We start from the raw sequence: 13999 nt of genomic DNA, 5'->3' as shown, positions 1-13999 counted from the left end.
GAGATAAATCGATTGCGGTATTCGCAGTGAGAACGCTGTTTAAATCATATCATTCTAGTGTATCTTGGGCATTCAAAAAATCTTTAAGGGCAATTAAAAATTCTTTTTAAGTCCGCGGTAAACGAGATGTGGCTATCGCCGCAATCACACTGCAACATTTAGCCGTTTTCTCTGGATCTACATAGATGTACAAGTTTAGTTACACCCGGTTGACATGACACGGTCGATTCAATTTCTCTTTTATGTTCATTCTAGTTTTATAGTTTTAAAGTTGATATGAAAATTGAGTATTTTGTTAAACTAATAACATGTAGAGCCAAGTATAAGTACTTCTAAACGTCGTATGAAGTGAAAAGGACTTCATTTTGAGAAAAGTCAAGACTGGAAATTTTTTACGTTTCATCAATTCAAGGGTATTAACTCTCATGGTGTATTATTTTTAACTGTGAATTCCGACTGATTCTGTGGATATTTTTATGGCAGTTTGGGGCATAATCCAGTAAGTGATGAGGCGTTCACGAATCTTTCTTTGAATAAATATTTAACGGTCTCCTTTTCCAACTTTCCATCACATGTTATCGTGTATTGTGAATTGAATATAGGATCGAACGGGCAGGTCAACAACTTGAAACAAAATGGCGTCAGTCGCGTTCGCGAAGAATATGAGCACGTGCTTTGAATATGTATAAATATGTGTACGTAATTGATTTTTGCCCATGACCTTCAGGGCTCAGCCAATAAAAAAAAGGACATCATGGATAAAAAACGTAAACACATTAAAACAAACCTTCATGACAATTACCAACAGAGAGCAATGCACATGATTACAAAACAAACAGCACACAGACTCATGCGCGTGTGTGTGTGAGTGTGAGTGAGTGTGTGTGTGTTATTGGATGCACTTATACAGACAAAATCTATAAATTGTTACTTCACAGAAGAATAATCCCCCCCTTGCGTTAAAGTGCTAACTCATGGCACAGACAACATAGTCAATGATACTGATAACTTGAAAGAAAATAAAGAGATACGTTGTAATGAAAACAAAAGTATGTGTTCGCTTAAACAGGTAAAGGGCTAACTCATGCTCAGCTCAGCCAATAGATCTATAAAGTCCACTCGTGGTATTGATTTTAGTATTTTCCGAAAAAGACCACTTGGGCGAATGAACATAGTGAAAGCCCTGTAGACTGAGAGTAAAACACACAAGCTTTTTATGTACTGAGTATAATTTCAAAATGTAATGTTTAAGATGAGAAAGATCAGTTTAAAGCAAATTAAGCCCCCGAGCATTAATTACAAATTAATTTCCCTTTTTTACTATCTGCACCAAAGACATGCAAAATAAATATAACTTCCATGCTTAGCACAAGAAGTTCCTGTTTGAACAATAAAATGATGAAAATGACTGCTCTTGTTGTTGTGTCAGAATATCAGATCAAAGTGCCAAATTTAAAGAATAAAAAAAGAAAAGAAAAATAACAGTAAATTCAGTTTTCATATAATTTGGCTTCTTTTTTATTTTTTTGTGCTCATCCCAGAGGTGCATATAATTTGGCTTCTTTTTTAATTTTTTTGTGCCCATCCTAGAGGTGCAATATTGTTTTAAACAAGATGACTGGAAAGAACTGAATTTTTCCTATTTTTATGCCAAATCTGGTGTCAACTGACAAAGTATTTGCAAAGAAAATGTCAATGTTAAAGTTTACCACGGACACACAGACACACACACACACAGACAACCGAACACCAGGTTAAAACATAGACTCACTTTGTTTACACAAGTGAGTCAAAAAAGCAACCTTGACATATCTATATTATCTGTGATGTGTGTGTGTGTGAGAGTGTGTGTGTGTGTGTGCTTGTGTGTGTGTGTGTGCGCGCGTTGCCAGTGAGAGAGAGACATGACATGACATGACATGATATTTTGTCAAAAACATTTACAGCCTTTTTGACGAGGGAGGATTGCAAAAAACAAAAACACATACAAAAAAACATACACCACAACAACTGTATAAAAAAAAAAAAAATAAAAAGAGAGAGAGAGAGAGAGAGAAGGGAAAAAATAACGACAAAAGCAAACTATGACAAGGACCATCCATGGTCACGAATGACAATCATATAAACACTGATGATTCCATTTATTCATTAGCATTATTCAGTTATCTGTATATAATTACGCACATTCACTTGATTTACTTGATTCATTATACTGTCTACCTATTTTCCAGTGCTTTCTGTCTACAGTTAAGTGCTACAGTAAGTAATATGGACAGAGCTGTTCCTATTACTTCGTTCTCGTTTGTTTTGTTTTTTTAGCACGTGTTGCATGTGGGTCAAGTCATTAACGGAACTTATTTCTACAGTGAATGAATATCTGTTTCGAATGTGTGTATATGCAGGACAATGGAACAAAACTTGAGTTTCATGTTATTGAAACAAAAACTTGTGTGTGCATGTGCGGTACTCAGATATGCAAACCATCATCCTGGAAGAATTTACGCACTATGAGCAGGCTAACTGGCATGAAACCCAGCAAGCCATGAAAACTTACGCTGACTGACATGCAAACCATCCAGCAGGCTAGAAGAATTTACGCACTGAGTACGCTGACTGACATACAAACCATCAAGCAGGCTTGAAGAATTTACGCACTATGAGTACGCTGACTGACATACAAACCATCCAGCAGGCTAGAAGAATTTACGCACTGAGTACGCTGACTGACATGCAAACCATCCAGCAGGCTAGAAGAATTTACGCACTGAGTACGCTGACTGACATGCAAACCATCCAGCAGGCTAGAAGAATTTACACACTAAGTACGCTGACTGACATACAAACCATCAAGCAGGCTAGAAGAATTTACGCACTGAGTACGCTGACTGACATGCAAACCATCCAGCAGGCTAGAAGAATTTACGCACTGAGTACGCTGACTGACATACAAACCATCCAGCAGGTTAGAAGAATTTACACACTGAGTACGCTGACTGACATACAAACCATCAAGCAGGCTTGAAGAATTTACGCACTATGAGTACGCTGACTGACATACAAACCATCCAGCAGGCTAGAAGAATTTACGCACTGAGTACGCTGACTGACATACAAACCATCAAGCAGGCTAGAAGAATTTACGCACTATGAGTACGCTGACTGACATACAAACCATCCAGCAGGCTAGAAGAATTTACGCACTATGAGTACGTGGACTGACATGCAAACCATCAAGCAGGCTAGAAGAATTTACGCACTGAGTACGCTGACTGACATACAAACCATCAAGCAGGCTTGAAGAATTTACACACTGAGTACGCTGACTGACATACAAACCATCCAGCAGGCTAGAAGAATTTACGCACTGAGTACGCTGACTGACATACAAACCATCAAGCAGGCTAGAAGAATTTACGCACTGAGTACGCTGACTGACATACAAACCATCCAGCAGGCTAGAAGAATTTACACACTGAGTACGCTGACTGACATACAAACCATCAAGCAGGCTAGAAGAATTCACGCACTATGAGTACGCGGACTGACATGCAAACCATCCAGCAGGCTTGAAGAATTTACACACTGAGTACGCTGACTGACATACAAACCATCAAGCAGGCTAGAAGAATTCACGCACTATGAGTACGCGGACTGACATGCAAACCATCCAGCAGGCTAGAAGAATTTACGCACTGAGTATGCTGACTGACATTCAAACCATCCAGCAGGTTAGAAGAATTTACACACTGAGTACGCTGACTGACATACAAACCATCAAGCAGGCTAGAAGAATTTACGCACTGAGTACGCTGACTGACATACAAACCATCCAGCAGGCTAGAAGAATTTACGCACTGAGTACGCTGACTGACATGCAAACCATCAAGCAGGCTAGAAGAATTTACACACTGAGTACGCTGACTGACATACAAACCATCCAGCAGGCTAGAAGAATTCACGCACTATGAGTACGCGGACTGACATGCAAACCATCAAGCAGGCTAGAAGAATTTACACACTGAGTACGCTGACTGACATACAAACCATCCAGCAGGCTAGAAGAATTTACGCACTGAGTACGCTGACTGACATGCAAACCATCAAGCCTGAAACAGTAGTGAAAGAATTTACTCACGTGGAGTTGTCTCCGGTTCCGGCGCTGCAGCAAAGAAAGAAAGGTTTGTAAATGGTCTTTCCATTTTCTATCTTTAAGAATTAATTCAAGTTTTCCCATTGGCATTTCAGTCATTAAAGAACATACATAAGCCTCCCTTGGTCAGTGTTGACCGTGGATAAATCCTAGTTCATGTCTGCCGTCTCCTGGTACAGCGCTGTCACACAAGTCACTCTGGTGGATAGACTCTGTGCTGTTTAAACTACGATGCTCCTCTCTCTGGGTCCGCTTTGCTTCTGCTGCACATATCAGTCTTTCTTCATTGAAGACACATTTTACATATATCAGGTGGTGTTGAAACAACGCTCCTCCAACCCCCCCCCCCCCCCCCCCCCCCCCCACAAAAACAACAACTAAACGGCGACGAGAACGACAGTGGAAGGACGTATGTATGCGTTGTATACATATCACGGGATGAAACCAGGCAAACCACCAACGCTAAACCACATTAAATCTAGTGAGATCTTCATCCTTGTGCACAAATCTTTGACTGTAATCGAACAACCAAGGTTGACCACAGACTGTGAAATCCTACTGGGTGAAGCTGAAGCTCCAAAACAGCCAAGACCTCTACGTCGCCAGTTTCTACATGGCCCACAGGAACATGCATGACCTTGACCAACTTCAAAAGTCCATCAATACTCTCACCGAAAATGGCAACAACAAAAAAACAGCGCCACATCATACTAGCCGGCGATTTCAACTGTCCGGATATCAACTGGAAAAATCACACAACACACTCTTGTGGAAAAGACCACCAGATCCAGCAAGAGCTGATCAACATCACCTCATCGTCCCTCCTCACACAAGTACACCATACCCCTACCAGACTACACAACATACTCGATCTCATCTTCTCAAACCCTCCCCTTGTAAAATCATCAATATCAGTCCCTGGAATCAGCGACCATGACATGATTGTCACTGACACCGACACCAAACCTCAACGTTCACCGCCCCAAGCAAGAAAATACTAACCCCCCCACACCCCCCACACCCCCAGCGGATTCTCTTGCGAGACCCAACTCCTTCTGACCACACAAGACCTCCTGAACTCTTTCGACCTGAAACATCAAGTGGATGTCGTCATTTTAGACTTTTCTAAAGCTTTCGACACCGTCCCCCACAAACGTCTCCTCCACAAGCTGCACGAGTATGGAATTAGAGGTCCCCTCCACACCTGGTTATCAAACTGTCTCCAGCGTAGGAAGATGGCCGTCATGATAGAGGGCATCACATCCGAAGAAACCTCGGTGGATTCCGGAGTACCTCAAGGAACAGTTTTGGGCCCGTTCCTCTTCCTGTGCCACATCAACGACCTCCCGGACAGAGTCAAATCCCTGGTACGCCTGTTTGCTGACGACTGCCTTCTTTACCGCCAAATCAACTCCCTACAAAATCACATTCAGCTTCAAGAGGACCTCAATCAACTCGAAACCTGGGCCACTGACAGGAGTATCAAGTTTAACCCCCAGAATTGCTACATCCTCAGTATGCAGCAGTCAACAAACCATATCTACTCCCTATGCAACACTCCCCTTCAGCACGTCCACACAAACCCCTACCTAGGTATTCAACTCTCCGATGTCCTGAAATGGAGCACCCACATTGCCCACACCTGCAAGAAAGCACACAGCACCCTTGGCTTCCTCAGGAGAAACCTGCGTTTCTGCCCCCTCCAATGCAAGAGGAATGCATATCTATCTCTCATCAGACGAGCCCTCGAGTATGGCTCTATCATATGGAGTCCCTACCTCAAACAGGACATTGACAAACTTGAAAATGTGCAGCGCCTATCTGCCCGGTTCATAACCGGCGATTATAAATCCAGAACACCCGGCTCCATCACCAAGATGCTTCACACTCTGTAACTGCCAACACTCCAACAGTGCAGAGATGATCTACACCTCATCTTCCTCTACAAGGTGGTTGAGGGGTTGTTTCCGGCCATACCATCTGCTGAGTATTTAACTCCACACAAACCAGGACGACTCATAAAGCCACGAACATCTGACGACCAGTACGATACCACCAGTGCGATCTCTGATTATATAGCACAAGAACGTTCCAAGGCAGTAGATGCCAGACAGAGCAGTAAAGTCATTCTTTGTCAGTACAGTAAGAGACTGGAACCACCTGGAAGAAAACATCGTAAGAGCACCAACTCTTGAGAGCTTTAAAAGACTTAATAACATCTCAACAGTGAACCTGCTAAGCTGCGCACACACCCCACCCGCCGCGATAATGCCATAAATCTTGGCGACAGCGACGTATCCTACAGATCTGAAAGACGTGACGTTGATGTAAAGAGCTGATACACAACAATAATTATTATCAAAATTTGATTCTGGGTATTGAACTTCCAGTATGAGGGACCTGAGTTCAAACGCGGTTTCGGCGCTTGCTGGATGAAAAGACTTCACACGCTTGGCTGATGTGTACATCGATGTAACCTCTGAAGATGGAGATCAGCTGCTCTTGTTTCTTTGTTTGTTTTTTTTGTTTTGTTTTTTTTGCTTTATATATCTATAGATGTAGATATAGAAAAAGATACATATCCAGCATGCACGATGTGACAGTTACGGCCAGATCGATAACAGGTGGGTCACTAAAATCGGCAAAATAAGATTAAAGCCTCCAAACTGTTATTTTTCTAATTAAAAAAAAAGGGGGGGGTTGGGGGTAGGGGCGGGGTGGGGGTGGGGGGTCGGGTGGGAGGGGGGGGGGACAGGGGGTGTTCCTCGTCTGTCGTTCCACTCACCGAACGTCACTTCCTCACAGTTGCCGAGGTCTTCAGAGATCGGTATCCCTCCTCTCTCAAAACCACACACCTTGCAGGTCAGCTTTTCTCCGGCGTGCTCTCGGTCCCCCATGTACAGGAAACGGAAGCTCTTGATGTTCCCGTCGACTCCTGAGCACCAACAGCCGCTCTTTCGCTGACCGCCATCACAGTGCCCTGGACTACTAATGTCCACAGCACAGAGAGGATCTACGTTGAAACCACCTTTTTTGATCACGAACGACACAACAACGGGAGGAGGGATGCACTGTGCCTTTCCAACCTCAACGGTGTTGACATCGCAGCTGACCTCATTCGCGGTGTCGTTCGCTGAGAAGATGCTCGGACAGTGCATGGTGACAGTGGCTGGATCTGTGTGGAACAGGATGTTTGGAATACAGATTAAAAAAAAATCTTGAAAATTAAAAAAAAGAAAGAAATGCACTTCCCTACAATCCCAGGCTGTATGTATGTATGTATGAAAGACAGAGAGAGAGAGACAGAGAGAGAGACAGAGATTTGTGCAGTCTATTTCTTACAGTATATGCTTCCTTAGAGCAACCTCCCACCACTACAATAGAAACAGCAGCTGCTTTACCATCCAGACCTGTAAGGCAGATATCAGAAACTCTCATCGATAATTCAGCCCTTGTTCAATCCATCACCAACTTCCAGACGATAATAATCGTCAAGCAGCTGGCCAGCCAGTTCCACCATCAGTAGGTCAGCTGATTCCCCTCACTTTGGATGCTCTGTCAGTGTGTAACAATCAACACACACACACACACGCACACACACACATACACACACACACAGATACATGGACCGTTTTCACTTCTTTTTATGTTGGAAGGTGGTTGTTTTTCTTCCTCTCCTTGTCTCATGGCCCATATACTACAATGTGAGTTTAGACAGGCACATATTCTTCACATACACTAAAAAATGATAATAATTTTTAAAAAATTTAAATAAAAAGAGAGAGAAGAAAATACGGGGTGGAATGGGTGGGATGGGGTGGGAGAGATGGGGGCACGGGAAGGGAGGAGGCAGTCTTATTCCAGTGCAGCCCCCCCCCCCCCCCGCCCCCCCGCAACCCCTCACCGTTCCCCTACCTCCCCATACATTTAGATAACTTAAAACATAATTTAGATAATAGAAATAATGTAAATAAATGAATCAACTTCGCTACATTGTTAGTGTTTCATTGCTGGCAATTAGAATCAACACAAAACACAATAGTGTATAATCATATAGTAAGAGGAATAGTCGACAAGTAAATCAGAGCCAGTCGCTTAAAATCGGAAATTATTCTGATGTGAAAATAGAAAAAGCTCATGGGAGAATCACATAAACATTTGAAGAAGAAAAAAAAGGACGCCATAGAATCTACCTTCTAACGTCACCGTGAGTTGCAAGTTTTTTTCCCTTCTTCTTCTTCTTCGTCAGGAGAAAAGGCTCAATACCTTCCACCTGAGATGCCTACTCGGCATCTCCTGGCAAGACAAGGTGACAAACACCGAAGTCCTGACTCGCGCTGGCCTCCCGACCATGTATACAATGCTGAGACAGCGTCGGCTGCGCTGGCTGGGCCACGTTCGCCGCATGGAAGATGCTCGCATCCCAAAAGACATCCTTTATGGACAGCTCGCGCACCACGGGGCAGAGAAGCATCGGCCGCCCACAGCTGAGATACAAAGACGTATGCAAACGTGACATGAAGGCGCTTGAGATCAACACTGAGTCCTGGGAAGACCTTGCAGATGACCGCAACAGATGGAGAAGCACTCTCAAGAATCAGCTACGGATTGGTGAGGACAAACTGTCAGCTGCTGCAGCAGAAAAGCGAGCCCGCAGAAAAGGGATGACAGCTGACAGACCGGCATCAGCTTACACATGTGATCGCTGCGACAGAGACTGTCTCTCTCGCATCGGTCTCTACAGTCAAAGGCGACGCTGCTTGGTCCAAGCAGACAGCCCAATTAGACATTAGGTCGGATATACTCTATCCATGGTCAGCCATGACCGAAGGAGGCCTACCACTAATATATATAATGACACACATATAATCTTATGCATCATCATATGCATCGTTACAAAGACATTTCTCCCGGCCAGATCATTCTTGAATCCTCCATTCACAGCCACACACGGGTTCGTCTGCCGTTGCCTGGTTCGTCTGCCTGAGTCTCGGCGTGGGCAGTCGATAGAGAACTGTCAATGTCAGGTCTCTGTTTGGTCACACAACAGGGAAGACTGCTACCAAGTTACTTTAGGGTGGTGTTCGGCATTGCCTGTTCTGACTGGACATACCAAGAAACTACAGAAGTCAGGAAATTTGAACAATACTACGAATGAATTATCTATGAAGTAGATGATTAAGGTGTGGTCCCAGTCACTGAGACTGAATCCTAAATTCTGGAACCCACTTTACCGGCAGTTTTTGTGCATGCATAAAACGATATTACACAATAAGTAGATAATATAACCCATTTTCAGTGGATTTTGACTCATATTTTGTTCATTATTTGACTCAATTTTGATGTGGTTTCAGTCACTAAAAACTGCCACCAACTTGCTTTTTCCCCCTCGTGTTTGGTGCCACAAACCATAAAAATGTAACCGATAGGTGCAATGATTTGGAACGTTATCACGAGTTACTTCGTCACTGTGGTTGGACTGATAAACAGAGCTCACTTACCAGCGAAAATCATCAAGCAGAGGACAAGACCTATCGGAACGTAGATCTTCATGGTGTTCGGTTTTTCTTTGATCACGTGACTTGATCGACACCGGCCGCAGTCCACAGTTGCAAAAAAAGGTTAAAGCTGCAAAGCCTATCTAGATCTACAATCGGCACTCATCAAACTCAAGCACCTAGGAATGATTGAAATAAATCCAGTCACATACAAGTTGTCCCCTCGAGGTATCTCCAGCCTTCTGGGGCCGTATTTCAGATAATATTCATCTTACCTGAAGGCAAGTTGCCCTTGACAATGTAGTGAACCGCGGGTACAGTTTATCTTCGCATTCAAGACACACAAAGTGCACTCAGGCAACTAACCAATCGTCTATAATCAAAACTCCCGGGGATTCCCTTATGCCCATACTCCTCTACTATTGTCAGCACCACAGTTACTTCCTTCATAATGGCGGCCAATTTTTAATGTGAAATATCTGTAGGAAAGGGCAATTGGTTACACTCAGGGATATCAGCACTACTAGAGGGCATAGGGAAAGCAAGCATATGCTGCCATTTCGTCCTAAGTGACGAGTTAAAAAAGAAGAAGAAGAAGAAGAAACACAGAAAAACATGGCAAACCATTGGGGTAGCAGGGGGTGCGGGGGAGATGGGGGAACAGGTCTATTCAACGATCTCATTAAGGAGATTATTCCCAGAGAGTTGGAACTCAAAGAAAACTGTCAAGGGTCGTAATTTGCTTTCAATCGAAATCTAAGCAAATGCAAATTTTCAGCAAGAACAGAAAGCATCAACACAGTGAATGAAATATTTCCACTTCATTCCATCTTTACAGGAATATTTACTGGTCACGACAAATAGATCTATCACTATCAGATTCAAATCATAACTAACACAGTGCTGTTGAGTGAGGCGTCTGCAATAATCTTCGTTGTGGTTTAAAGAATATGGACCAATCAGAAACGAGAATCTTAGAGGATGCGGAGGACTTCAACGGGAGACGAAACAGTCCACAACTGACTACTATTCTGCAAAGCACTGCTGCCACTAAGAAATATCGGCTAATTCTACAAGTGCCATAAGCAAAACCTGGATAAAACTATGTTTATTATTCTCGAGCAAGATAAAAGTTGCATCAACACAGTGAACGAAAATTTACCACTTGATTTTTATCTTTACCATAATAATTGGTCATAACAAATAGAATTATAGATCTAGCAGGTTCAAATCAAACCCAAGACCGTGCCTTGAGCAAAACCTGGTTATGCCAAAACTATATTCATTATGGTGATATCCAATTTAACATCCTAAATTCCTGGAACTATATGCATGGTATATTTGGCGTATATTGCAATGCAGGCATGAACTTATGAAGTATCAGTTATAAGAAAAGTAACAATCATTTGACCTTTTGTCATCCACGCTGAGTGGGCAAATTATAAAGAAATTGCCTGGAAAACCACCGTCCTAACCCCTTACCAACCTGATAACAACATTACACGCTTTCCTGTTGCAATTGCAGGAAAGCGTGTGATGTCGTTATCAGGTTTGTGAGGGGATATGACGGTGGTTTTTCAGGCAGTTTACACCAAAGTTTATCTACTCAGAGTGGATGGGATGAGAAAGGTCAAATGATTGTTATTTATGTCATACTTCATGCCTGCATTGCAAAAGACACAAACTATACCGTGCATTTAGCTCCAGGAATTTAGAATGCTAAAGTTGGACATTATCATTCTTGAGCATGCAAGACAAAAGTTGCATTAGCACAGTGAATAAAACAAGTCCACTTTATTCCATCATTACCATAATATTTACTGGTCACCATCGATAGATCCAGCAGGTTCAAATCATAGCCAACATAGTGCCAGAAGCAAAACTGTTTCATTCTTGAGCAAGATTAATGTTGCATCAACACAGTGAATGAAACAAGTCTACTTCATTCCATCTTTACCAAAATATTAACTGGTTGCGACAAATAGATGAGTCAATTAACATCATACCCAACACAGTGCCAAAGGCATTGCAAAACCTGGATTGATGAAAAGGCAATTGTATTTTTAGATAAGAATTCAATATACACATGCTTTGGTTTTCAATACAGTGTATCACTTAATTTGCTTTCTGGTTAATAATAGTATTGATTATGATGTAGCATGAGTTAGCACTTTACCTGTTTAAGCGAACACATACTTTTGTTTTCATTACAACGTATCTCTCTATTTTCTTTCAAGTTATCAATATCATTGACTATGTTGTCTATACCATGAGTTAGCACTTTCACGCAAGGGGTGGATTATTCTTCTGTGAAGTAACAGTTTATAGATTTTGTCTGTATCAGTGCATCCAATAACACACACACACTCACACTCACACACACACGCGCATGAGTCTGTGTGCTGTTTGTTTTGTAATCATGTGCATTGCTCTCTGTTGGTAATTGTCACGAAGGTTTGTTTTAATGTGTTTACTTTTTTTTTTTATCCATGATGTCCTTTTTTTTATTGGCTGAGCCTTGAAGGCCATGGGCAAAAATCAATTGTGTACACATATTTATACATATTCAAAGCGCGTGCTCATATTCCTCGTGAACGCGAAGGACGCCATTTTGTTTCAAGTTGTTGACCTGCCCGTTCAATCCTATATTCAATTAACAATACACGATAACATGTGATGGAAAGTTGGAGGAGACCATTAAATATTTATTCAAAGAAAGATTTGTGAACACCTCATCACTTACTGGATTATGCCCCAGACTGCCATAAAAATATCAACAAAATCAGTTGGAATTGACAATTAAAAATAACAAACCATAAGAATTAACACCCTTGATGAAACGTAAAAATTTCCAGTCTTGACTTTTCTCAAAATGAAGTCCTTTTCACTTCATACGACGTTTAGAAGTACTTGTACATGGCTCTACATGTTATTAGTTTAACAAAATACTCAATTTTCATATCAACTTTAAAACTATACAACTGGAATGAACATGAAAGAGAAATTGAATCGACTGTGTCGTACCAGGTGTAACTAAACTTGTACATCTATGCAGATCCAGAAAAAACGGCTAAATGTTGCAGTGTGATTGCGGCGATAGCCACGTCTCCTTAACCGCGGACTCACAAAGAATTTTTAATTGCCCTTAAAGATTTTTTGAATGCCCAAGATACACCAGAATAATATGATTTAAACAGCGTTCTCACTGCAATTACCGCAATCGATTTATCGCCCTTTAAAAAAGCATGTTTGAATATTAAAATTTTGAACGTCAGTTAAGGAACTACGACAATGTATTGGGTAAGACAACTAGTTTCTTCTCACCCGAACACGCGGGGTTCGAATCTGCCGTCAGGACTTTTTTTCTTCTCTTTTATAAGAAAGTTTATAACAACAAATACAGAACACAATTTAACGATTAGATTTTTTTTTTTGAAGTGTATCACAAGTGAGTTGTGAAGGCCTTGCCTCTCTTGTTTTCTTTATTACCAAGTGTACCGGGGTCACAAGGAATATTGTGACCACTATTATTATAGTAGTGACCACTATATGATACCACTATAGTGTTTCTATTTTTGTATCTGCATTTTATATTTGCAGTTCTTTTTATCACAACAGATTACTCTGTGTTAAATTCGGGCTGCTCTGCCCACGGAGAAAGCGTCGCTGCGTACACTACAGCACCACCCATTAAAAAAAACAAAAAACAAAAAAAATTCCTGCATGCAGTTTTTTTTTTTTGTTTTTTTTTTTTCCTATCAAAGTGGATTTTCCTACAGAATTTTGCCAGGAATAACCCTTTTGTTGCCGTGGGTTCTTTTACGTGCGCTAAGTGCATGCTAACACACGGGACCTTGGTTTATCGTCTCATCCGAATGACTAAGCGTCCAGACCACCACTCAAAGTCTTTAGTGGAGGGGGAGAAAATATCGGCGGCTGAGCCGTGATTCGAACCAGCGCGCTCACATTCTCTCGCTTCCTAGGCGGACGCGTTACCTCTAGGCCATCACTCCAGGATTATTAAAGATTTCGTTGGTTTCAGTTGAATGTTTTATACTTTACCTGCTGGAGGTTTACAAAACCTGACGCGTTAAAAAAAAAGAAAGAAAAAAAAAAAGGCGCGTTAAAAAAAAAGAAGAAAAAGAAGGGGAAAAAAAAAAAAAAAGGAAAAGAAAAGAAAAAAAGAAAAGAAAGAAGATCAGGTGTCGTGTAGCGAACATGGATCAGTTTACATGCCATGACGCCCCATACGTTGAAAGGAACGTTAACCATAGGCGGCATGCATTGGGTTTGGGGTTCCATTCTTTTTCTGACCATCATATTATTTTATGACAGATGAACATGTATTATG

Source organism: Babylonia areolata, chromosome 17 (assembly GCF_041734735.1).
Source record: "Babylonia areolata isolate BAREFJ2019XMU chromosome 17, ASM4173473v1, whole genome shotgun sequence".
NCBI classification, from domain to species: domain Eukaryota; kingdom Metazoa; phylum Mollusca; class Gastropoda; order Neogastropoda; family Buccinidae; genus Babylonia; species Babylonia areolata.
Note: the sequence above shows the minus strand (reverse complement) of the source record.